At 44.6% G+C, this 26,567-nt stretch overlaps 1 protein-coding gene and 1 pseudogene across 1 annotated transcript in view; both read right to left on the minus strand.

The window, feature by feature from the left end:
• The window catches only part of LOC126473593 (uncharacterized), a 608,171-nt gene that overhangs the window by 251,324 nt on the left and 330,280 nt on the right, over positions 1–26,567 (minus strand). The window lies entirely within an intron of this gene.
• LOC126476977 (5S ribosomal RNA) lies at positions 13,486–13,604 on the minus strand (annotated as a pseudogene).

A 26,567-nucleotide genomic window follows, 5' to 3' on the forward strand; every position in this document is an offset into this window, starting at 1 on the left:
TCCCGAGAGGAGATAGCGCGCTGGATGCTATTCAATTTGCAAGGTACTGCAAAACATTTGATTACTTGTAGTTCACTGTGAACAGTTCACGATATCATCACTGACACATCGCCAACAGTGTGATGTGAACTGAAAGAAACAGAATACTCGAGGGGAGACTGTACCCTAAAACTTCAATTTTTTTCATGGAAAAATTTTAATGCCTATTTCACATCTTTTGAGTGTTTACTCTTAGATGCCAAAACGATTTGGCTGTATTGGAATTACAAGTACAAAGTCAAGTACCAGGACGTCACACTGATAATACAGTCGTCTTGGAACGGATGTTGTGGTCACGAGTAATACGTGTCTCTCAGAGACTTGAGAGGCACTGGCGGCGAGACGCAAAATGAAAATGAACGTCAAAGTATTTCAAACAATTCTCATGTCTAAAAGTAGATACTTTCGGATCTCGTAGAAGCTGTTTCTCAGGTCAGTATGAAGAGTGAAGAAAGCAGGAGTCCCAGAACTCCTCTATCATCCTTCCAGAAGAAGATCTGCTTATGCAGAGGTCAACGATGCAGTTCATGAGATGCTGGCTGGAGAAGGAAAACTTCAAGAAGAAGGCAACCCTGGGCTTGAGATTACAAAAAATAGTAGCCTTACCGTAGCGGGAAGGGAAAATTGGTGGTGCTGACGGATTTTACTGTGTGTGCCTTGTACTAGAATTGAGTTTGTAATGAAATTTTAAAATCTATTTTCTTGTAAGTTTGCTTTTATAAATTCAAGGTTGACTTTTTTATCCTAAATATTTACCAATCTCAATAATATTTTTGCAGGAACTAGTCTAGAGGTATCTGCATACGGTATTAACATTATCGAAAATGTAGTTTATTTTGGTATCATATTTATGTACCGACAATTAAAGAAAATTGTTGGTTGAACCTTGAAAAAACACTGAAAGTAAATTAATAATATGTTTCGTAAAATGAATGGACAGAACTGTTGAACTATGTCTTGAGAATGTACCTAAGCAGTATTGAATCAGGTAAGTTGTTCTGCAACAATAACATTAAAACTCATATTAAAAATTCAAAACTCAAAAACAAATGAAGTTGTGGACTTAAAAACTTGGTTACTGCTACATCTTGATATGATAGATATGATTTTACTTGGCTGAAATATCCGAAGACTTTCCGCAAAATTGGATGATTTATTCAAGAAAAGGTGCCACACAAACTGAGCGAGTTAAGTACGCATGGGTCCACCTCTGGCCCTTATGCAGGCAATTATTCAGCTTGGCATCGATGACAGAATCGTTGGGTGTCCTTCCAAGGGATCCCGTGACAAATTCTGTCCAATTGGCGTGTTTAATCGCCAAAAGTCCCGAGATGGTTGGACAGCCCTACCGATGATGCTCCAAACGTTCTCATTTGGGAAGAGATTCAATGACCACGTTGGTCAACTTGGGTTTTGGCAAGCACAATTAGTAGAAACTCACGCCGAGTGTGATAGGCATTATTTTGCTGAAATGTAAACGCAGGATGGCTTGTCCTGAAGGGTAACGAAACGGGGTGTACAATACTGTCTAGGTACCGCTCTGATGTAAGCGTGACGCGGATGACAACCAAAGGGGTCCTGCTATGGAAAAAAATGCCACACCAGACCATCACTCCTGGTTGTCTGGCCGAATGGCCGGCGACAGTCGGGTTGGTATCCTACCACTGTCTGGGGCGTCTTCAGACATGTCTTCAACTTGAAATCTCCTTGAATGGAGTACAACTGTCTTTACTGATGAGTGCCGCTTCGAACTGAGCCCCGATGGCTAGCGAAGGCATGTCTGGACACTCCCCAGACAGTGATGGGATATCAACCTGACTGTCGCCACCCATACGGTTCGACAACCAGGCGTAGTGGTCTGGGATGTCACTTTATTTCATTAGCAAGACTCCTCTGGTCGTCATCTGTGGCACCTTTACAGTACAGAGTTTCGTCGACAGTATTCCACGCCCCGTTTTGTTACCCTTCGTGATAAAGCATACTGGGTTTGCATTTCAGCAAGATAATGCTCGTCCACACACGACGAGAGTTTCTATTGCTTGTCCTCGTGCTAGCCAGAACCCACCTTGACCAGCAAGGTCGCTGTATCTCTCCCCACTTGAGAACGTTTGCAGCATTATGGGCAGTGCTCTCGAACCATCTCGAGACTTTTGACGATCTAACCCGCCAGTTGGCACGATATCCTGCAGGACGACGTCCAACCACTCCATCAATCAATGCCAAGCCGAATAACTGAGGCCAGAGGTGGACCAACGCATGATTGTCTTTCTCAATTTGTGAATCTCTTTCTCTTGAACAATTCTTCCAATTTTTCTGATATCTTAGCCATTTGTTTGTCTGTTCATATACATCATATCCACGGATTTTCGTCCCAAACGGATCATTCCTTCTTGGTGCGTCATTGTTTTGTTTTAGCGTGTACAAATGACCTAGTGGATAATGTGGGAGTTCCATGAGGATTTTAACGGATGATGCTGTTGTATGCAGAGAAGCTAAAAAATGGACTCGAAACGCGGGAAGGCCGAGAGAGGATCGTCACTTGGCTTGGTGCAAGGACTGGCAATAGATCCTCAACATCAACAAAATGACGTTGCGCATAAATAGGCACAAAGACCCCTTACTATATGATTACACGATTGCAGAACAATCATTGGAAGCAGTCACGTCCACGAAATTTCGTGGAATGTGCGTCCGGAGCGATTTAAAGTGGAACGAACACATGAAACTAACCGCAACTGTGGCGGATAACAGACTCATACTCAGTGGAACAATCCTGAGAAAGTGTAGTCCACCAGGAAACGGGAGTGCATACAAAACCCTTGTTCAACCAGTACTTGAAGATGGCTCGTCAGTCTGGTTTCCACACCAGATAGAATTGATAGAGAGATTAGAGAAGGTCCAAATAAGAGCAGCACGTTTCGTTACAGGTTCATTTAGTAAACGTGAGAGCGTCACGGTGGTGCTCAGGAGGAGAATGTGACAAGTACCATACCCCGATTTTCCAGAAACTTTGCTGAGTAGAAGAGGAAGCAAAATAAGCGAACACGTTCACGGCTTATCCGTAGATACCCGACCGTTTCTGAGAAAACGACCGTCAAAATTGCCGAAGTAACATAGATGCCTTTCATCGCGTTCTTACGTTCAGGCCAACTGGTGGCGCAGTGGCAGGCGTAGCGGCCTCTTAATAACGAGTCCCGTGTTCGATACTCGATTATTGTTTTTATTATCTGACTTTCATTTATCTACCTATGACCTTGGAAGATTACTACACGAATGTCTCTTATCAACGTAGGGGATATGAAGGCTTTATGTTAACTGTAAAAATTGCAACTGTGATTCACTATAAGTGACATACATTTATTATATACAGAAGAGCCAAAAAAAAAATTACACACACATATATTTCCGCATCTGACTTACGAAGTTCGTAACCTAACATCAAACCTTTTCGTGACAGGAATATGCATTTCATCTCATTCAAGAAAACAAATAAATCATGTATTAAGACGAATTACACCTGAAGATGGACCCACAGGGTCCGAAAAGCGTGGTGTACTGAATAAAACAAGAAAAATTGCTACTGAAGGCGATTTTTAATTCATACTTCGAGTGAATTGAGTATAGTCACGTTTGAAGCTGCAAAATACGGATAAAAATAAAAAATAATAAAAAAACTGGTATACCTGCTTAATATCGCGTAGGGCCCTCGCGAGCACGCAGAAGTGCTGCAACACGACGTGGCATGGACTCGACTAATGTCTGAAGAAGTGCTGTAGGGAACTGATACAATAAATCCTGTAGGGCTGTCCATAAATCTGTGAAAGTACGAGGGGGTGGAGATCTCTTTTGAACAGCACGTTGCAAGGCATCTCAGATATGCTCAATAATGTTCATGTCTCGGGAGTTTGGCGGAGAGGATGTGTTTAAACTCAGAAGAGTGTTCCTAGAACCATTCTGTAGCAATTGTGGAGGTGTGGGGTGTCGTATCGTCCTGTTGGAATTCCAAATTCCCTCGAAATGTACAACGGACGTCAATGGATGCAGACAATCAGACAGGATGCTTACGTACGTGTCACCCGTCAGAGTCGTATGTAGACTTGTCAGGGGTACCATATCACTCCTACTGCGCAGGGCCCACACCATTACAGAGCCTCCACTAGCTTAAACAGTCTCCATGGATTCATGAGGTTGTCTCCATACCCGTACACGTCCATCCGCTCGATAAACTTTAAAACGAGACTCGTCCGACCAGGCAACATGTATCCAGTCATCGACAGTCCAACGTCGGTGTTGATGAGCCAAGGGCAGGCGTACAGCTTCGTGTCGTGTCATCAAGGGTACACGTGTGGGCCTTCGGCTCCGGAAGCCCATATCCATTATGGTTCGTTGAATGTTTCGCACGCTGACACTTGTTGATGACGCAGCATTGAAATCAGCAGCAATTTGCCGAAGGGTTGAACTTCTGTCATGTTGAACGATTCTCTTCAGTCGTCGTTGGTCCCTTTCTTGTAAGATCTTTTTTGATGTTTTACCGGATTCCTTATATTCACCGTACACTCGTGAAATGCTCGTACAGGAAAATCTCCACTTCATCGCTACCACGGAGATGCTGTGTCCCACCGCTCGTGCACCGACTGTAATACCACGTTCAAACTTAAAAAGATAACCTGCGATTGTTGCAGCCGTAACCGACGTAACAACTGCGCCAGACACTTGTTATGTCAAATAGGCGTTGCCGACCGCAGTGCCGCGTTCTGCTGTTTACATATCTCTGCATTTGAATACGTATGCCTATACAAGTTTCTTTGGCGCTTCAGTGTATAACATATGTGTTACGGTATTTTCAGGGATTACAATCATTTTAAATTCTCGTATTCTCGTATTTCATTCTTCTCAGTTCTTATATTCTATTCTCATGTGTAGTCTTCAGGAAGATTTGATCAGGATCAGGGTCGAATGACTAGGGCCTCCCGTCGGGTAGATCGTCGGGTGCAAGTCTTTCGATTTGACGTCACTCCAGCGACTTGCGCGTCGATGGGGATGAAATGATGATGATTAGGACAACACAACACCCAGTCCCTGAGCGGAGAAAATCTCCGACCCAGCCGGGAATCGAACCCGGGCCCTTAGGATTGACATTCTAGCGCTTGCAGTTGACTATGAATCACGATACACCATAGGAATTTCACCGAAAACAATTTAAAATAATTTTTCCTTTCATTTATTGTGGTCTTTTAATTCGTTCACCATACATACGAATACGAGAAAGGACAACATTATTTCAATATACATTGAAAACCATTTGCTTAGAAATCTTCTATGGACATGGGTAGATACATGAAAAACAAAACTAAACACAAAATTAACCGCAATTCGAATACGGGGCGCTAAAATGTTAAACTGCGAAACAATCCACTGTGCCACCTCTTCGGTCAAACTACTTACTCGCTAAAAGGCACGTAAAGTACGTCGAAAACTTTGACCATCATTTTCTCAGAAATTGTCGATTGTCTATGGTTAAGCCGAGACACGTGTCCGCTTATTTTGATCCCTCTTCCACTGAGCGAAGTTTCTGGGAAATCGGCTTATGGCACCAGCCTTGTTTTCCTCGGCAGCCAATTCAAGTGGCAGACGCCGCAAGAGAGGCGCTCTGGATCACACAGTGCGGTTTACTGTTAACGTTCGGAGAACGTACGTTCCTAGAAGCGTCCACCAGTGAAACGCCCTGCTTAACCCGCAGGATAGGACAGATAGAATAAATTGTGGAAAGGGGTCAAAATAAGGGGCTGTCAGTTATACTCGAACATACAACTTTATTATTTGATTAAACATTACAAGAACCCAAAAAAAATTTTAAACCCATAGTTTTAATCTTTGGGACTTAATTAAAAATTAAATTTAATTAAAAAACGGCTGGAGGCTAATAATTTAAAGCGCAAGCATAATCAGAAATTTAAAAGGCAAGCCTTGTCCTAAAACAGTTCTTTAGTTAGGCTGAAGTAAACAAGTTAAATTCAAATCGGCAGAAGGCCGAACACTCAAAACTCCAAAACATTAATTTTTTTTAAATACCAAAGTCCTTACGTGAAACAGTTCTTTAATTTAGGCTGAAGGCCTTAAGAACAAATATCTAAAACTCAAACCGGCTGAAGGCCGAAAACCTAAAAATTCAATAGGTTAAACTAACCAAGTTAAATTCAAATCGGCTGAAGGCCGAAGACTTAAAAAATTCAAAAAAATTTTAAATGCCAAAGAGCTTATGTGAAACAGTACTTTAAACTAGGCTGTAGGCCTTAAGGGTAAAACAACTCTAATTTAAAACACAAAACCGGCTATAGGCCATACAAGTACCAAAAACAAGAACAAATTTAAAAAAAGGCAGTACCCACAAGGGCGCCCAGACGTTCCAGGGTCGGCCTGTAATTCAAACACTAACGCTCGCTTAGGTGAGACAGGCAGTCGGGCCAACCATTCACGATCTGACGACAACCCAACCGACCGACAGTCAGCGGCCCGACCGACAAGATAACTTCCACTTCACCCGATCAGGCCACAACAGAGAGTTCAACGGACCAACGTAGAAGATATTGGCGCCCACAACCAACCATACACGGAGCTGTCAAACTACACACCGTGCTGGGCAGCAACAACACGATGAGGAAACTACACTGCCTGAAATTTACGTCAACGCCCAAGGTAGGTAACCGGAATGTTAACGGCCACAAGGCAGAAGATTCCGCTGGTGCACTTCAATTCAAATAACCAAATACAGTGAAACTCCACCAGAGGGTGGCTAGAATTTTCCAACTTGGTTGGGCTGGGTTATTAGGGGGAAAAGACCAAATTGCGAGGTCATCGGTCTCATTGGATTAGGGAAGGGCGGGGATGGAAGCCGGCCGTGCCCTTTCAAAGGAACCATGCCGGCATTTGCTGGAGCGGTTTAGGGAAATCACGGAAAACCTAAATCAGGATGGCCGGACGCGGGATTGAACCGTCGTCCTCCCGAATGCGAGTCCAGTGTGCTAACCACTGCGCCACCTCGCTCGGTTTTTCCAAGTTGAAAACCACGTTGTTGCTCGCGGGAATATTCCAACAGCCGATAACGAACTCCAAACGACACATTGTGTACAGTCTTGACTTGTTGATAGGTTAAATCAAAACTCAACTTTCGTGTCCAGGGTCGGTGAGCCACGGACCTCATAGCAATTGAAACAGTGCCACACTCTCCGACACCGCGTAGAGACCGCCAGCAGGCCCCGGCCAAACTACGCCCCGCCGAGAATTTCTCACTGCTCCACGCCAGCCGACCGACTCCTCAGAGGCAGTACGCCGACAGCATTTAAAATAACTTGTGAGTCAAAATCACACAAACTACACACAGTTTCACGAACACTTGCACGAAGAACTAGACAATGCCAACGGCAGTGACTGTACAATAACATGGACGAATCATGAGTCGGCACACACAGACAACCCATAAGCGATCGCCGGCGAAATACACGTCGTCCGGCAAGACGACCAACCGACGACCAACCAAAGTCGTCCCCACTCCAATCATGTCTGTCGGCAACCGTCGGGCGAGTCAAGGCAGTCCGGACCTCGCTACCGGCGCGCCCCGACTGAACTTGTGCAGCGTGACTACTCAAACACTGCCAAGTCCGAACTCCGGCTGGCACGTTCCAACTGACTCGTCTACACACGACGACCGGGAAGTAATAGCAGTCCAGCAAAGATAATACGGCAGGGCTTATATCGATAAGTGCTGCTGCTGCCGCTCACAGCCAGGCAAGCCAGCAAGTCAGTGACACCAGTAATAGAAATTAACATAACGAGGTGGCATAACGCTCAAAACAGGGTGTTAAGTAATAGATGGCACGAACACGAGCGACGCACGGCTCAATCAGCATATTGCTTCCTCCTACGTACGTCTGGAGAAAGACCATAGAGACCACGAACGCAACATTAGAGAGGTTCGAGCCCACACGAAGCCTTGCCAACAATCGTTCTTGCCACGAACCATTCGAAACTGGAACATGAAAGGTTGGAAATGACCGTGGGTCACGAAGTGCCATTAGCCACAGACCGTAAGGAGGCTTGCAGAGTATAGATGTAGAAGTCTCTCGACAATTTATTGGGGTTGCAATTTTGAAAGATATTGTCAAACTAAGTACTAAATTCGTTTACACTACACGTTATCAGATGCTCGGTGTTATAATACAGATGCATATGCTGGTACTACTCAGTTCATACAGCGCAAGTCACATAAACACAGGGACGAGGGCTGAATATTTTACGACAGCATGCCTAAACCTCATGTACCTGGTTTCCCCGCGGCTGTCGTGTTGCTTCTCCACCGCCAAGCAAAGATTTGCTCGTACAGCGTGGCAGGTTGGGGAGACAATCACACATTGAGATCCAAGTTTAACTGGTAAAGTCCAAACATATCTTGATAATCAGCAACTTAAATTTTGTGCTGGACTATTTACAACTAATGTATCAAACAATCGCTGTAGTAATTTATTGGCATTTCAGCCACGTAGACCATTGGAATGTAACGAGATCTTTTGTCGAAACATAAAGGACTCAGTTAAAACGCTTGGAGCACATACTCACAAAATTCACTGTTTAGAAGTGTAACACAGTCGTTGCAGTTAGCATTACTCAGTTCTAGTGACGTAATTAGTTATGCGCCTTAAGATAGGTAACCCAACTTACATAATGTGCAGTTAGATGTGGATGGTCCACAGCTCGTGGTCGTGCGGTAGCGTTCTCGTTTCTCACGCCCGGGTCCCCGGGTTCGATTCCCGGCGGGGTCAGGGATTTTCTCTGCCTCGTAATGACTGGGTGTTGCGTGCTGTCCTTAGGTTAGTTAGGTTTAAGTAGTTCTAAGTTCTAGGGGACTGATGACCATAGATGTTAAGTCCCATAGTGCTCAGAGCCATTTGAACCTTTTTTTTTTTTTTTTTTTTTAATGTGGATGATGTAATGTGTGTTGCCTACTTTAAGGGGCACGAATATTTATTTATGTATTTTTTCCACTGCCAATGTTATTTTGCCCACCCTGAATATAAATGTGTTTAATTTTAGACCGTATAATGCATTTTACTGTTGACAGCAAGGACGCAGGATGATTTTATATAATATCAAACAACACTTAGAATAGTGCCATACAGGATGCTGTAAATAATTTTATGATAGGCTACCTGATGATGATCAGGTTATCAAAACCACTAACTTATAAAGATTTACTTCATCAGCAGCTCTTGGGCGTCTCGAAATATGAATTGTTCTCTTATCTTTAGGAAGTTTATATCGAAAAATTTATTATTTTGCGCAAATAATTTTCGACGTCTATAGATGGGCACTCAGCAGACAATGGCAGTCAACCAGCTAAGCTCGACGGCCAGACTGATACATCTGTAGAGGAGGAGGGCATGTGTTGGCAATGGAGTTAATCTCTTCCCTTCTCTCATGTCCATTCCCAATTACAAGGACACACCATTACAGTGGGTGCAACCATTAATCACAGCTAGCCCCCTAAGTGGCGTCGAGTTTAAAGGCTTGGACTGAGGCATGGGTAACGGAATAAACCAACAGTCACAACACTGAATACTGGCTATAGGTCGGCAGTTGATAGTGTCTGGCGAAATCGGTTGATAAGAGACATACAGAGGCATGGCGGAATTGTCAGTTTGGTAATTGAGGAAGCAGGTTCAAATGGACGTTGGCAGATGTAGTTATTGGGAGATGAAGAGGTTCGCACAGGGCAGAGTAACATGGAGAGCTGCATCAACCAGTCTTGAGACTGAAGACCACGACAACAACAGAACCATGAAGTGCACTCGCCACTGCCATTATTTCAGTCAGTACTACGATTGTGAAGACTGGTCTGTAGAATATGGATGTGAAAACTTATAAATGAGGGGGGGGGGGGGGGGGGACAGGGAGTTCTGTTTCTTTCTGTTGTTTCCACATCTAGAAGTTTGATGATAAGTGGATCTAGAGCAGGGCTTCCGAACCTTTTCAGCTGGCGGACCCCTTCTACAGTCGAAAATCCTTGGCGGACCCCTTCTACATTCGAAAATCCTTGGCGGACCCCTAGTTAATCAAGAGAACCCATGGGAACTGAAAGATTCTTAAAGCCAGTGCCATGTTCCCAATGACCCCCCCCCCCCCCCCCATCCCGAAGTATCAATAGTCTTTGGAGCTTCTTGTGATTGTTCTTCCTTTGGTCGTCCTCCCTCCTCATTCATTTCAACTGGAAATTGCCCTTGTAGTGAAGGCGATGGAGAAACCGCATCCTTCTTCAATGATCCTGACTTCAGCCACGGATCCATGTTAGAAGTAATAAACTGGTCAAAAATCGACTTATGAAATAGGTAGTGCACTGACAAAGCAAGTTTAACATTTAATGATGCCTGGGGCCGCATTCGTGCCAGCGAGCGCTGTGATCGGTCGACAAAGCTCGCTCCGCGCATGCGTAAAGGGTTTCAGCGCATCTAGCGCCGTGAGCCGGCGCACAAACGACCCCCGTATTGTTGCGGAGCAGTCGATCAGAGAAGCCGCATTCTCCGACACTAAACTGTGTATGCGTTGTCACATAGGAACCGCAAACGCTGCTTGGGAATACGACCTGAAGTAAAAGTACACACGTTTTACACGCGAAAAAGAAAATTGTGATGATTTGATTTTCACATTTTTATTCAATAATTTTACTCATTATTTTACACAATTTGGTGAAAGGTGGCTGCGGACCTCCTAGAAAGAGCCGGCGGACCCCTAAGGAGTCCGCGGACCACACGTTGGGAAGCCCTGATCTAGAGCCTTCGTGAAAATTTTAATTACAACATTATTTTTTGCGACTGCAGTTTCGTCATGTTGTCATTTTCGAGCATTGTTGGACATTATAACCCAGTCAGCAGTATAAAGTTGTGATAATTTGTGTAAGAGCAATTGCATGAGATGTTGTGAATTTATCGGCTGTTTCATATACCATACAGGGTGTTACAAAAAGTTACGGCCAAACTTTCGGGAAACATTCCTCACACACAAAGAAAGAAAATGTTATGTGGACATGTGTCCGGAAACGCTTACTTTCCATGTTAGAGCTCATTTTATTACTTCTCTTCAAATCACATTAATCATGGAATGCAAACACACAGCAACAGAACGTACAAGCGTTACTTCAAACACTTTGTTACAGGAAATGTTCAAAATGTCCTCCGTTAGCGAGGATACATGCATCCACCCTCCGTCGCATGGAATCCCTGATGCGCTGATGTAGCCCTGGAGAATGGCGCATTGTATCACAGCCGTCCACAATACGAGCACGAAGAGTCTCTACATTTGGTACCGGGGTTGCGTAGACAAGAGCTTTCAAATGCCCCCATAAATGAAAGTCAAGAGGGTTGAGGTCAGGAGAGCGTGGAGGCCACGGAATTGGTCCGCCTCTACCAATCCATCGGTCACCGAATCTGTTGTTGAGAAGCGTACGAGCACTTCGACTGAAATGTGCAGGAACTCCATCGTGCGTGAACCACATGTTGTGTCGTACTTGTAAAGGCGCATGTTCTAGCACCACAGGTAGAGTATCCCGTATGAAATCATGATAATCGAGGGAGTACAGTACATACTGACGAAACTAAAATGAGCTCTAACATGGAAATTAAGCGTTTACCGGACACATGTCCACATAACATACACTCCTGGAAATTGAAATAAGAACACCGTGAATTCATTGTCCCAGGAGGGGGAAACTTTATTGACACATTCCTGGGGTCAGATACATCACATGATCACACTGACAGAACCACAGGCACATAGACACAGGCAACAGAGCATGCACAATGTCGGCACTAGTACAGTGTATATCCACCTTTCGCAGCAATGCAGGCTGCTATTCTCCCATGGAGACGATCGTAGAGATGCTGGATGTAGTCCTGTGGAACGGCTTGCCATGCCATTTCCACCTGGCGCCTCAGTTGGACCAGCGTTCGTGCTGGACGTGCAGACCGCGTGAGACGACGCTTCATCCAGTCCCAAACATGCTCAATGGGGGACAGATCCGGAGATCTTGCTGGCCAGGGTAGTTGACTTACACCTTCTAGAGCACGTTGGGTGGCACGGGATACATGCGGACGTGCATTGTCCTGTTGGAACAGCAAGATCCCTTGCCGGTCTAGGAATCGTAGAACGATGGGTTCGATGACGGTTTGGATGTACCGTGCACTATTCAGTGTCCCCTCGACGATCACCAGTTGTGTACGGCCAGTGTAGGAGATCGCTCCCCACACCATGATGCCGGGTGTTGGCCCTGTGTGCCTCGGTCGTATGCAGTCCTGATTGTGGCGCTCACCTGCACGGCGCCAAACACGCATACGACCATCATTGGCACCAAGGCAGAAGCGACTCTCATCGCTGAAGACGACACGTCTCCTTCGTCCCTCCATTCACGCCTGTCGCGACACCACTGGAGGCGGGCTGCACGATGTTGGGGCGTGAGCGGAAGACGGCCTAACGGTGTGCGGGACCGTAGCCCAGCTTCATGGAGACGGTTGCGAATGGTCCTCGCCGATACCCCAGGAGCAACAGTGTCCCTAATTTGCTGGGAAGTGGCGGTGCGGTCCCCTACGGCACTGCGTAGGATCCTACGGTCTTGGCGTGCATCCGTGCGTCGCTGCGGTCCGGTCCCAGGTCGACGGGCACGTGCACCTTCCGCCGACCACTGGCGACAACATCGATGTACTGTGGAGACCTCACGCCCCACGTGTTGAGCAATTCGGTGGTACGTCCACCCGGCCTCCCGCATGCCCACTATGCGCCCTCGCTCAAAGCCCGTCAACTGCACACACGGTTCACGTCCACGCTGTCGCGGCATGCTACCAGTGTTAAAGACTGCGATGGAGCTCCGTATGCCACGGCAAACTGGCTGACACTGACGGCGGCGGTGCACAAATGCTGCGCAGCTAGCGCCATTCGACGGCCAACACCACGGTTCCTGGTGTGTCCGCTGTGCCGTGCGTGTGATCATTGCTTGTACAGCCCTCTCGCAGTGTCCGGAGCAAGTATGGTGGGTCTGACACACCGGTGTCAATGTGTTCTTTTTTCCATTTCCAGGAGTGTATTTTCTTTATTCGTGTGTGAGGAATGTTTCCTGAAAGTTTGGCTGTACCTTTTTGTAACACCCTGTATACGCTATAGAGCTGGTGAAAGAATTATGTAAACAAAAGAAAACTAAAATCTGTCCAAACAGGCCTTGAAGGCCCAACGGCACCGACCGGCCGCCGTGTCATCCTCAGACCTTAGGTGTCACTGGAAGCGGATATGGGGGTGGCACGTGGTCAGCACACTGTTCTCCCGGCCGTTGTCACTTTTCGTGACCGGTGCCGCTACTTGTCAGTCAAGTAGCTCCTCAATGGGCCTCACAAGGGCTGAGTGCACCCCAACTGCCAACAACACTGGGCAGACCCGGACAGTGACCCATACAAGTGCTAGCCAAACCCGACAGCGCTTAACTTCAGTGACCTGACAGGAACTGGTGTTGCCACTGCGGTAAGGTCGTTGGCACTGATGTAAAAAGCTTGTTGTTCAGAATGTCCTAACCTTCCTTACTCCACATTGGCTACGATTTCTTTGTTGATTTGCCATTCGACATAACCGTGCCATCTCAGTGTCTACGTAATTGGGAAGACAAAATGATGAAGTGTTCTGATGGAGCGTCTCAGAAAGATAGCTGCGTATGGTTCAGAGGGCACATTTTTTTCGTGCGCGGAGAAATGTAAAAGAATGAGTGAGCTGACTGACGAATGTAAAAGAAAAGGTAAATAACATCCAACGTGATGAATATCGTTCTTCACTTAACTCCAAATTGTTCTGTGTCTGATTTGTAGCTAATTACAATGGTCAACAAGTCTACTTCTGGCATGTTGGTATATCAAGTGCTATTTAGTTTTGGGAGGAGGAGGATATTAGTGTTTAACGTCCCGTCGACAACGAGGTCATTAGAGACGGAGCGCAAGCTCGGGTGAGGGAAGGATGGGGAAGGAAATCGGCCGTGCCCTTTCAAAGGAACCATCCCGGCATTTGCCTGAAGCGATTTAGGGAAATCACGGAAAACCTAAATCAGGATGGCCGGAGACGGGATTGAACCGTCGTCCTCCCGAATGCGAGTCCAGTGTGCTAACCACTGCGCCACCTCGCTCGGTGTTAGTTTTGGGATCAGAATAAAAATGTACCCTTAGAAATGTGGTATCAATTAAGGTTTTCGAAATATTTGACGTTATTAAGGGAAGTCTTTGTTCTGCAGAGGCTATTTGTATTTTTGAATAAACCCCTTACTTCATGCCTTTGCTCTGTTATTCTAATGGCATCGGCATCGTCTGCCGTGTTTTATTTGAAATGTGAACTAACGTATTTTAATGTGGTTTAGACTGGCACAGCGAGAGAGAACTGCATAAGGGTTGGTTTTTATCATTTTACGTAAGGAATTTACATCTGTGAAAGTAAATTATAACGCCATCTGATAATAATACCAAACATAACACATATTTTTATGTTTTTTATGTGACTTCTGCTAACTAGTGATGTATATGCAGGTTGTGTCCATTACCTCTACGTTCGTAAGGAACCATTATTAGAGAAACCATGATTCTTCCTCCACACTATTGTATGAAAGATAAGATGTGAGACTACAGTTTTCCACTGCGATGGAGGTAGCTTGAAAGTAACGCGAGGTGTAAAATTAGCTAAGACCACAAAAGCTTGAAACAGAGTGTTTATTTCAAAAACAAAAACAGCCTATGCCAGGTAATGAATTTGCTCAATATATTTGCGACGCCTATGGACCCACACAGGCAAAGGAATATTATATATTTGTGGAGGTATGTTCCGTCTACGCAACTAATTGAAGCAGTTTGTTTATTGCCATATGCGTTTCGCTTCTTTTATTTGTGAAGCTTCAGTGGCCTGTGATACATGTTTCTTTTTACATATATAATAAATGTGTAATGTGGTAATTACAGTTGTTACTATGTTACATTTTGTCATGTTTTTCTCTTAGTTTTCTCCCGATTCTAACCTAAAAAACAAAAGAAAAACGTGACGAAATGTAACATGGTAACATATTGTAACTACCAAACTAAACATTTGTTATATGTATAAAAAGGAACATATATTACAGGCCATTGATGATGCTTCACAAATAAAAGAAGCGAAACACGTATGGCAACAAACAAACTGCCTTCAATTAGTTGCGTTGGACGGAATATACCTCCACGAATTTTGAAGCAATTAAGGAACGAAATACAACACAAAAAAATGACGAGAATATTAGATACTACGTACCATTTTTTCACATTTACAGTTAATTTTGTCATTTTTTTATGGGACTGGCAACACGTCAAAAATCACTACAATGTCAAGGAATGGCCTACGAGAAAAATTTTCGTTCAGAGAAAGGAAAATGTTAAGAACAAATCGTTAGTCTTGCCGAATAACGTCACACTGGCTCCACTTCGTATTGTTAGGACTGTTGAAGAATTTTTCAAATTCTCTTGATAAATAGGGTGCATATTTCAGTCATTTCGAAGCAGTTTTTCTTGAGTTCAGTGGATCAAGTGTAAATGAGAACTCTGATGCTAAACTTGCGAATATCCAGTTACACGCTCAGATTTCGTTCAACGTCAGTGTCACACCTTTTTGTGCAACAGAAGATAAGGGAACTATGTTTCCACAGTGACTAAATTGTTGGACAACTACAACAAAAATGGTGTGTAGAATGTCATTAAAATACGCCTTTTACATTCGCAGCTTGATATTTTTCACACAAAACTTCCGTTTTGATAGCGATGAACAAGGTGAACGCTTCAAGCAAGAGAGTTTAACCGTCAAAGATTCTGGAACTCTCCAATCATGAACAATTACTGTTGGCTTTTATTTAGATATAGCGGAGAGACTCCTTAGGAGAAAAGAACCTTCATGTCATTAATCCAAATAAACTGACGTTAAAATTCTGTATTAAAATTTCTGATTGTTATTATTATTATTATTTTGAAAGTATGTGACCTTTTCCATAGAATCATAACTGTTTCGATGTTTTTTTGTAAGTGAATAATTTTCGGGTTCTGTGCGTCGTATCTTTGCTTTCATTAATGTTCATCATATGTTAGAAATAAGGCCGATAGCATTTTACTATTGTTTTGTATTTCATAACTGTAATGTGATAGAGGAAATCAGGTCGCACCTCTGAATTCAGCATTCCAAAATTAGAAAATCAGACCATTTAGGAACCAGATGCAGAAAATAGAACCAACTTGTTGACCAGTCTTGTTGCAAAGAAGCCTCCAAGCTCCCTTATCGGCCTCGACTCACAGCGAAGGGGCCTCACCAGTGATTGGAGAGTTGGCCTGACCTCCACGGTGAAACCTCACGAAAGCCATCGAACAGACACGTATCACGGTGGCTAAAATAGGAAAGGTCTACGTACGCTTACACTGCTTCTCGGCGCCGAAACACCTCCGCCAACACGCAACGCAAACTGGGAGGACGACGTAAACAGCTGATCTAAAGTATTTAGCTGTTTTCAGTGAAAACTGTAGAAGGCCCACGTCAAATTCGGTAAACAGCGCACGTAATCAACGCGCAAATATTACTCCGCAAACCTTTCTGTCACCCACGAGTAACAGATCTGCAGCTAGTTAGTACATTGATAAGAATAACCCACGCCTACAGCGATCATGGCCTATTAAACGACACTAACTTCAAAGCCTTCACCGAAAATTATACTTTTATTTCGTGCACTAGATATGGTCCAAACATTATGTGTATCATCAACAATATCCCATATACACTGAAGAGCCAAAGAAACCGGTACACCCGCATAATATCATGTAGAGCCCTCGCGAGCACGCAGAAGTATCGAAACATGACGTGACATGGACTCGACTAATGTCTGAAGTAGTGCTGGACGGAACTGACACCACGAATCCTGCAGGGCTGTCCATAAATTCGTAAGAGTATAAGGGGGTGGAGATCTCTTCTGAACAGCACGTTGCAAGGCGTCCCTGATATGCTCAATAATGTTCATGTCTGGGGAGTTTGGTGACCAGCGCAAGTGTTTAAACTAAGAGGAGTGCTCCTGGAGCCACCCTGTAGCAATTCTGTACGTGTGGGGTGTCGCGTTATCCTGCTGGAATTGCCCAAGTCCGTTGGAACGTACAATGGACATGAATGGATGCATGCTTACGTACGTGTCACCTGTCAGAGTCGTATCTAGACGTATCAGGGTCCAATATCACTCCAACCGCACACGTCCCACTCTATAACAGAGCCTTCACTAAATTGAACAGTCTCCTGCTGTCATGCAGGGTCCATGGATTCATGTGATTGTCTCCATATCCTTACACGTCCATCCGCCCGACACAATTTCAACTAGACTCGTGCCGGGCGCGGTGGCCGTGCGGTTCTGGCGCTGCAGTCCGGAACCGCGGGACTGCTACGGTCGCAGGTTCGAATCCTGCCTCGGGCATGGGTGTGTGTGATGTCCTTAGGTTCGTTAGGTTCAAGTAGTTCTAATTTCTAGGGGACTTATGACCTAAGATGTTGAGTCCCATAGTGCTCAGAGCCATTTTTGAACTAGACTCGTCCGACCAGGCAACATGTTTCCAGACATCAATAGTCCAATGTCGATGTTGACGGGCCCAGGCGAGGTGTAAGGCTTTGTGTAGTGCAGTCATCAAGGATCCACGAGTGGGCCCTTGGCTCCGTAATCCCATATCGATGATGTTCCGTTGAATGGTTCGCACGCTGACACTTGTTGATGGCCCAGCAATGAAATGTCTAGCAAATTGCGGAAGAGTTGCACTTCTGTCAAGTTGAACGATTCTCTTTAGCCGTCGTTGGTCCCATTCCTGCAGGATCTTTTTCCGGCCGCAGTGATGTCGAAGATTTGATGTTTTGCTGGATTCCTGGTATTCACAGTACACTCGTCCAATGGTGATACCGGAAAATTCTGACGTCAAGGCTACGTCGGAGATGCTGTGTCCCATCGCTCGTGCGCCGACTATAACACCACGTTCTAGCTCACTTTAATGTTGATAACCTGCGATTGTAGCAGCAGTAACCGATCTAACAACTGCGCCAGACGTCTTATATAGGCGTTGCCGACCACTTCGTCGTATTCTGCCTGTTTACATATCACTGTATTTGAATAAGCATGTCTATACCAGTTTCTTTGGCGCTTCAGTGTATAAACACACGTTACATTACATCGCAATTACGTACAAATTTTAAGTGATGTAGACACTTGCACTAACTGAGATAAAAGGGCGATCCACATTAGGTTCACTGTATCGGCTTTCAGACATTCCTAGTCACAGATCCTACATAGGGACAGTAAGAAAATCATTCTGTACATTTCTGCGCAGACAGGAGAACTACATAACTCCAAGTAAACTCACAGGTAAATTCGCGCAAAAAGTAAATTGCAGAAAACAGTCTCTTTAAATAATGCTCTTTAATAAAATGAAATGACGCGGTTGACGGTTTCGAACAACAGGTTTATCATCAGACACCTGTTCGCCTGTATGACTTCAATTAGCTTACGCTGACCACAAGAGGTCGACTGTTTTCGTTTGTATGAAAGTTTCTTGAGGTGACGTGCTTTACAGCAAAATGCGACCTTAGAAAAATGACTGTTTTACTGTAATCAGATGTAACGATGAGCTAAAAACAAAAATAATTTCTGGGATAAGATATGAGTTCAGTTTTTGTTACTTACATCGAATATCCTGTGTTGTTCTCAGGAAGTTTATGTTCAGCGAAATAATAAGCAAAATTCAACCCTTTTCAGAACTTTGAGAGCACAAGCACAAGCGCACACACAAACACACACACTTCGATATTACGTTTGTCCACATTGATGTTCATACAGGCTGACAATTATTGAACTATATGGAAAAAAAACATAAATTAGTTACAAATTACGGTGTGCACACACTTTATTCAGCATTTAAACGTCACTACAGATATTCGGATTTACATTATGACATGTTCGATATCCCTGCTATTATTGGCGATGATGTGGGGCAGGCGAATAGCGAAATTCTGTATGACCCGCTGAAGTGTCAGAACATCGATGCTGTCAATGACCCCCTGAATGGCTGTTTTCAGCTCAGCAATGGTTTTGAGATTTTTACTGTACACCTTGTCTTCAGTAAAGTGCAACAAAGGGGTCGCACGTGTTCAAATCCGGAGAATATGGTGGCCAATCGAGGCGCATACCAGTGGCCTCTGGGTACCCCAGAGCCAGAATGCGGTCCCCAAAGTGCTCCTCCAGGACATGAGACACTCTCCTGCTTCCATGGGATCGACCTCCCTCTTGCTACTCCGTGTTGCTCTGTGACTGGACAACGTACACCACACAGTCACCCGTTGAGGGTGAAGGGACTTCTCGAGCGCAAAATGCGGATTCTCAGTCCCCCAACTGCGCCAATTTTGCTTTCTGACGAACCCATCCGAATGGAACTACGCTTCGTCGCTAAACCAAACCATACCGCGCGTACTAATTCCCATCATGCCCCGCGGCGAACCGTGCAGTTTGAACTTTCTGACGCAAACCGTTCAGAAATTATGATGATTTTATTTCATAACTGTATGTAAAGATCACGACTTACGGAGATAAGGATGCTTTTGTCAGAGGCGTTAACACATTCACATTCTGTTGTATTGTAACATTCATGTGCCTTGGGTGCCGACACCAGCTTGCTTACCAAGATTTGATGATGGCAAGCGCTGGAGTTACTAATACAGTCTGCATATGACAGTGTTCTTTAATTGCACTGTGTGATTCGTACAAAATAAGCTGAGTCACGACGAGTTTGTAAAAAGTAAATGCATCGTGTCTGTGGCCCGCATACTTTTTTTTTCCTTTGACTTGTTTCAGTATCGTATACTGAAAGTAGGCTGTTTAGGTTTTTATGTTGGTAACGCCACGTAGCGCTCTGTATGAAAATCGCTGACTGCGCTGTGTCCAGTCTGTGGCTGATTGAACTCGTTGTTGGAATATTCGCTTGTCTAGTGCTGGGTAGTTGGATGTGAACAGTGCGTAGCGTTGGGCAGTTGGAGATGAGCCGCCACCAGTGGTGTACGTGGGGAGAGAGATGGCAGAGTTTTGAGAGCAGACGATATGGACGTGTGTCCGTCAGAAAAAGGAGATTTGTAAGACTAGATGTCATGAACTGATATACAGGGTGTTACAAAAAGATACGGCCAAACTTTCATGAAACATTCCTCACACACAAAGAAAGAAAATATGTTATGTGGACATGTGTCCGGAAACGCTTACTTTCCATGTTAGAGCTCATTTTATTACTTCTCTTCAAATCACATTAATCATGGAATGCAAACGCATAGCAACAGTACGTACCAGCGTGACTTCAAACACTTTGTTACAGGAAATGTACAAAATGTCCTCCGTTAGCGAGGATACATGCATCCACCCTCCGTCGCATTGAATCCCTGATGCGCTGATGCAGCCCTGGAGAATGGCGTCTTGTATCACAGCCGTCCACAATACGAACACGAAGAGTCTCTACATTTGGTGCCGGGGTTGCGTAGACAAGAGCTTTCAAATGCCCCCACAAATGAAAGTCAAGAGGGTTGAGGTCAGGAGAGCGCGGAGGCCATGGAATTGGTCCGCCTCTACCAATCCATCGGTCACCGAATCGGTTGTTGAGAAGCGTACGAATGCTTCGACTGAAATGTGCAGGAGCTCCATCGTGCATGAACCACATGTTGTGTCGTAATTGTAAAGGCAGATGTTCTAGCAGCACAGGTAGAGTATCTCGTATGAAATCATGATAACGTGCTCCATTGAGCGTAAGTGGAAGAACACGGGGTCCAATCAAGACATCACCAACAATGCCTGCCCAAACGTTCACAGAAACTCTGTGTTGATGACGTGATTGCACAATTGCGTGCGGATTCTCGTCAGCCCACACATGTTGACTGTGAAAATTTACAATTTGTCCACGTTGGAATGAAGGCTCATCCGTAAAGAGAACATTTGCACTGAAATGATGATTTACACATTGTTGGATGAACCATTCGCAGAAGTGTACCCGTGGAGGCCAATCAGCTGCTGATAGTGCCTGCACACGCTGTACATGGTACGGAAACAACTGGTTCTCGCGTAGCACTCTCCATACAGTGACGTGGTCAACGTTACATTGTACAGCAGCAACTTCTCTGACGCTGACATTAGGGTTATCGTCAACTGCACTAAGAACTGCCTCGTCCATTGCAGGTGTCCTCGTCGTTCTAGGTCTTCCCCAGTCGCGAGTCGTAGGCTGGAATATTCCGTGCTCCCTAAGACGCCGATCAATTGCTTCGATGTCTTCCTGTCGGGACACCTTCGTTCTGGAAATCTGTCTCGATAGAAACGTACTGCGCCACGGCTATTGCCCCGTGCTAATCCATACATCAAATGGGCATCTGCCAACTCTGCATTTGTAAACATTGCACTGACTGCAAAACCACGTTCGTGATGAACACTAACCTGTTGATGCTACGTACTGATGTGCTTGATGCTAGTACTGTAGAGCAATGAGTCGCATGTCAACACAAGCACCTAAGTCAACATTATCTTCCTTCAATTGGGCCAACTGGCGGTGAATGGAGGAAGTACAGTACATATTGACCAAACTAAAATGAGCACTAACATGGAAATTAAGCGTTTCCGGACACATGTCCACATAACATCTTTTCTTTATTTGCGTGTGAGGAATGTTTCCTGAAAGTTTGGCCGTACCTTTTTGTAACACCCTGTATATATTATGACCTTTGAGCAGTATTAAGGTAAATGCATTGTTTGTTCCCTATCAAAATCTTTCATTTGCTAACTATGCCTATCAGTAGTCAGTGCCTTCAGTAGTTAGAATCTTTTATTTAGCTGGCTGTATTGCTCGCTGTATTGTAGTAGTTCGAGTAACTAGATTTTTGTGAGGTAAGTGATTCATGAAAGATATAGTTTATTGTTAGTCAGGGCCATTCTTTTGTAGGGATCATTGAAAGTCATATTGCGTTGCGCTAAAAATATTGTGTGTCAGTTTAGTGATGATCAGAATAACTAAAGAGAGAACTGTCCGAGTACGTTCAGTTTTGCTCAGCTGTTTGAAAATCAAATAACGTTTTTCCAGCACTGTCATTCTTTACATAGAAAGGGAAAGTTTCAACACCTCATCAGGTAACAGATTGTCCGGGCATGACCTCTGCTTAAGGTGGTGGTGGTTGTTGGGATGTTTAAGGGGGACTCTGCTTAACGATATTCCGTCCTAGTGTCTGCCGCGGCCTAAGGAAACTTCCCTGTTGGAAGCTTTTGCTGACTCCAGGAGCCGTAGCACGCGCCCAACTCCAGCGCTCAAAAACATCCATCTGTCTTTACGTGTCTGTTCTCGCTTTCGAACTTGAGACATCCGGATGCCGAAATTGCGAGGAAAATATTATTAAGTTATCTGCATTAGATTTCAGGAATGACGATTTCGTTTATTTGTGTGCTGTTCACTTGTCCTACTGCATTTCGAGCTGCTTCCAATCATCCTTGTGTTCCTGGATACAATCCCCATACTAGTTTATCATTCAACCGAGAAAGAGGATATAACTTTCATTTCAAAGTTACAATCCAAATTTGAAATGTAATTTATAACACACGTGTACAGTGATGAAACACGGATGTACTCATCGAGGCCACGAGGTCCCGAGTTCGTGTCTCGGTCCGGAACACAGTTTTAATGTCAGAAAGTTTCGTATCAACGCACACTCCGCTGCAGAGTGAAAATATCATTCTGGAAACATCCCCCAGGCCGCGGCTAAGCCATGTCTCCGCGATATCCTTTCTTCCAGGAGTGTTAATTTTGCAAGGTTCGCAGAAGAGGTTCTGCGAAGTGTGGAAGGTAGGAGACGAGGTACTGGCAGAATTGAAGCTGTGACGACGGGTCGTGAGTCGTGCTTGGGTAGCTCACTTGGTAGAGCTCTTGCTCAAGTTAGACAAAGGTCCCGACTTCGACTCTCGGTCCGGCACACAGTTTTAATCTGTCAGGAAGTTTCATATCAGCACACACTCCGCTGCAGAGTCAAAATCTCATACTGTTGCGTTATAGGCTGATCATACACTGATCAGCCAAAACATTACGACAACAGGCCTAATAACCGGTATGTGCACTGTTGACACGGATAACAGCAGCAGCGCGTCGTGGCGTGGAAGCAATGAGGCCTTGGTAGGTGGCTGAAGGGAGCTGGCACTGGGAGACTAGAAATCTACTCTGTAGGAATCAGCATGGGTTTCGAAAAAGGCGGTCGTGTGAAACCCAGCTCGGGCTATTCGTCCACGAGACTCAGAGGGCCATAGACACGGGTTCACAGGTAGATGCCGTGTTTCTTGACTTCCGCAAGGCGTTCGATACAGTTCCCCACAGTCGTTTAATGAACAAAGTAAGAGCATATGGACTATCAGACCAATTGTGTGATTGGATTGAAGAGTTCCTAGATAACAGAACGCAGCATGTCATTCTCAATGGAGAGAAGCCTTCCGAAGTAAGAGTGATTTCAGGTGTGCCGCAGGGGAGTGTCATAGGACCGTTGCTGTTCACAATGTACATAAATGACCTTGTGGTTGACATCGGAAGTTCACTGAGGCTTTTTGCGGATGATGCTGAGGTGTATCGAGAGGTTGTAACAATGGAAAATTGTACTCAAATGCAGGAGGATCTGCAGCGAATTGACGCATGGTGCAGGGAATGGCAATTGAATCTCAATGTAGACAAGTGTAATGTGCTGCGAATACATAGAAAGATAGATCCCTTATCATTTAGCTACAAAATAGCAGGTCAGCAACTGGAAGCAGTTAATTCCATAATTTATCTGGGAGTACGCATTAGGAGTGATTTAAAATGGAATGATCATATAAAGTTGATCGTCGGTAAAGCAGATGCCAGACTGAGATTCATTGGAAGAATCCTAAGGAAATGCAATCCGAAAACAAAGGAAGTAGGTTACAGTACGCTTGTTCGCCCCCTGCTTGAATACTGCTCAGCAGTGTGGGATCCGTACCAGATATGGTTGATAGAAGAGATAGAGAAGATCCAACGGAGAGCAGCGCGCTTCGTTACAGGATCATTTAGTAATCACGAAAGCGTTACGGAGATGATAGATAAACTCCAGTGGAATACTCTGCAGGAGAGACGCTCAGTAGCTCGGTACGGGCTTTTGTTAAAGTTTCGAGAACACACCTTCACCGAAGAGTCAAGCAGTATATTGCTCCCTCCCACGTATGTCTCGCGAAGAGACCATGAGGATAATATCATAGAAATTAGAGCCCACACAGAATCATACCGACAATCCTTCTTTCCACGAACAATACGAGACTGGAATAGAAGGGAGAACCGATAGAGGTACTCAGGGTACCCCTCGCCACACACCATCAGGTGGCTAGCGGATTATGGATGTAGATGTAGATGTCTGGACGTGGTCTCACCTTTCTTCCGGCACGTGTTGAAGACACTCACCACAGCATTCCTCGAACACCCGACAAGTCGTGCAGTTTCCGAAATGTTCGTGTTGAGCCTCCTGGCCACCACAACGTGTCCTCGACCAAACTCAGATAGATCGCGCCTTTCCCATTCTACGCACGGAGAGCACGCTCACTGATACCACATGAACCTTGCGTGTATCTGACTAGCAGTCACTCCTCGCCAGGTGACGCTGTTACTCCCTGCATGGGTTTCTATCGATAGTAGGCCAGTAGTCTGAATGTTCTGGCTGATCAGTGTGAAACTTCCCCTTAGAACAATTTATGATTGACTGTACTGATAAACCTCTTACATTATTTGCTTTTCAAACAGCTGAGCAAAACTGAACGTACTCAGACATTCACTAAAGTGACACACAATATTTTTTAGCGCAACGCAATCTGACTTTCAGTAATCCTTACAAAAGAAAGGCCCTGACTAACAATAACCTATACCTTTCATGAATTCTTACCTCACAAAAATCTTCGTTACTCAAACTACTGCAATACAGCGAGCGCCAATACTGCCAGCTAAATAAAAGAGCCTAACTACTGAAGTGACTAACTACTGATAGGCATAGTTAGCAAATGAAAGATTTTGATAAAGAACAAACAATGTATTTACCATAATAGTGTTCAAAAGACATCATATGTATGTATAAGTTCATGATATCCAATAATACAAATTTACTCTTTCTAATGGACACACGTCCAGATCATTCGCTCTCAAAACTCCGCCATCTCTCTCCCCACATCCACCACTGCTGACGGCTCACCTCCAACTGCGCAACGCTACGCGCTGTTAACAGCCAACTGCCCAACGCTACAATGGCGAATATTCCAACAATGCACACCAGCCACAGACTACACACAGCACAGTCAGTGATTTTCATATAGAGCGCTACGTGGCGTTACCAATATAAAAACCTAAACAGCGTAACGTCCCCTTAGAAAAATTAATGATTGACTGTGCTGATAAACCTCTTACATTATTTGCTTTTCAAACAGTTGAGCAAAACTGAACGTACTTAGACATTCACTAAAGTGACACACAATATTTTTAGCGCAACGCAATCTGACTTTCAGTAATCCCTACAAAAGAATGGCCCTGACTAACAATAACCTATACCTTTCATGAATTCTTACCTCACAAAAATCTTCGTTACTCAAACTACTGCAATACAGCGAGCGCCAATACTGCCCGCTAAATAAAAGAGTCTAACTACTGAAGTGACTAACTACTGATAGGCATAGTTAACAAATGAAAGAGTTTGATAAAGAACAAACAATGTATTTACTTTAATAGTCTTCAAAAGACATCATATATATGTATCAGTTCATGATATTCAATAATACAAATTTACTCTATCTAGTGGACACACGTCCAGATCATCCGCTCTCAAAACTCCGCCATCTCTCTCCCCACATCCACTACTGCTGACGGCTCACCTCCAACTGCGGAACGCTACGCGCCGTTAACAGCCAATTGCCCAACGCTACAATGGCGAATATTCCAACAATGCACACCAGCCACAGACTGCACACAGCACAGTCAGTGATTTTCATATTTCTACGTGGCATTCAAAACCTAAACAGCCTACTTACAAGTGTATGAGTACAGAGACAGACATGTACGCTGTCGTAGACTAACTCCAGGTTATCGGAAATAATGTGGAAATAAAATCCTAAAGCTACATAATTTATCTCACAGGTTTTTAGTGCTACGTGCATGCATGGGTAAAACGAAAGCCGTATAGGATCGCTTCGTTGTCGGTCTGTCTCGTGACTGTTAAAAATTGCAAGAAAAGGTTGCCGTATCAAACTGAAATTTATGTCACGTACTGAGAGCCATGGTCCCTTCGCGGGATAAAAACCTAAAGCTTCTAAGTCAACGCAGTCGAAATATACAGCCATTAATGTCATATTTTAGTACTACCCGCAAATTCACTCATCAAAACCTGTGGGGCAC

This window comes from Schistocerca serialis, chromosome 4 (assembly GCF_023864345.2).
Source record: "Schistocerca serialis cubense isolate TAMUIC-IGC-003099 chromosome 4, iqSchSeri2.2, whole genome shotgun sequence".
NCBI lineage: Eukaryota > Metazoa > Arthropoda > Insecta > Orthoptera > Acrididae > Schistocerca > Schistocerca serialis.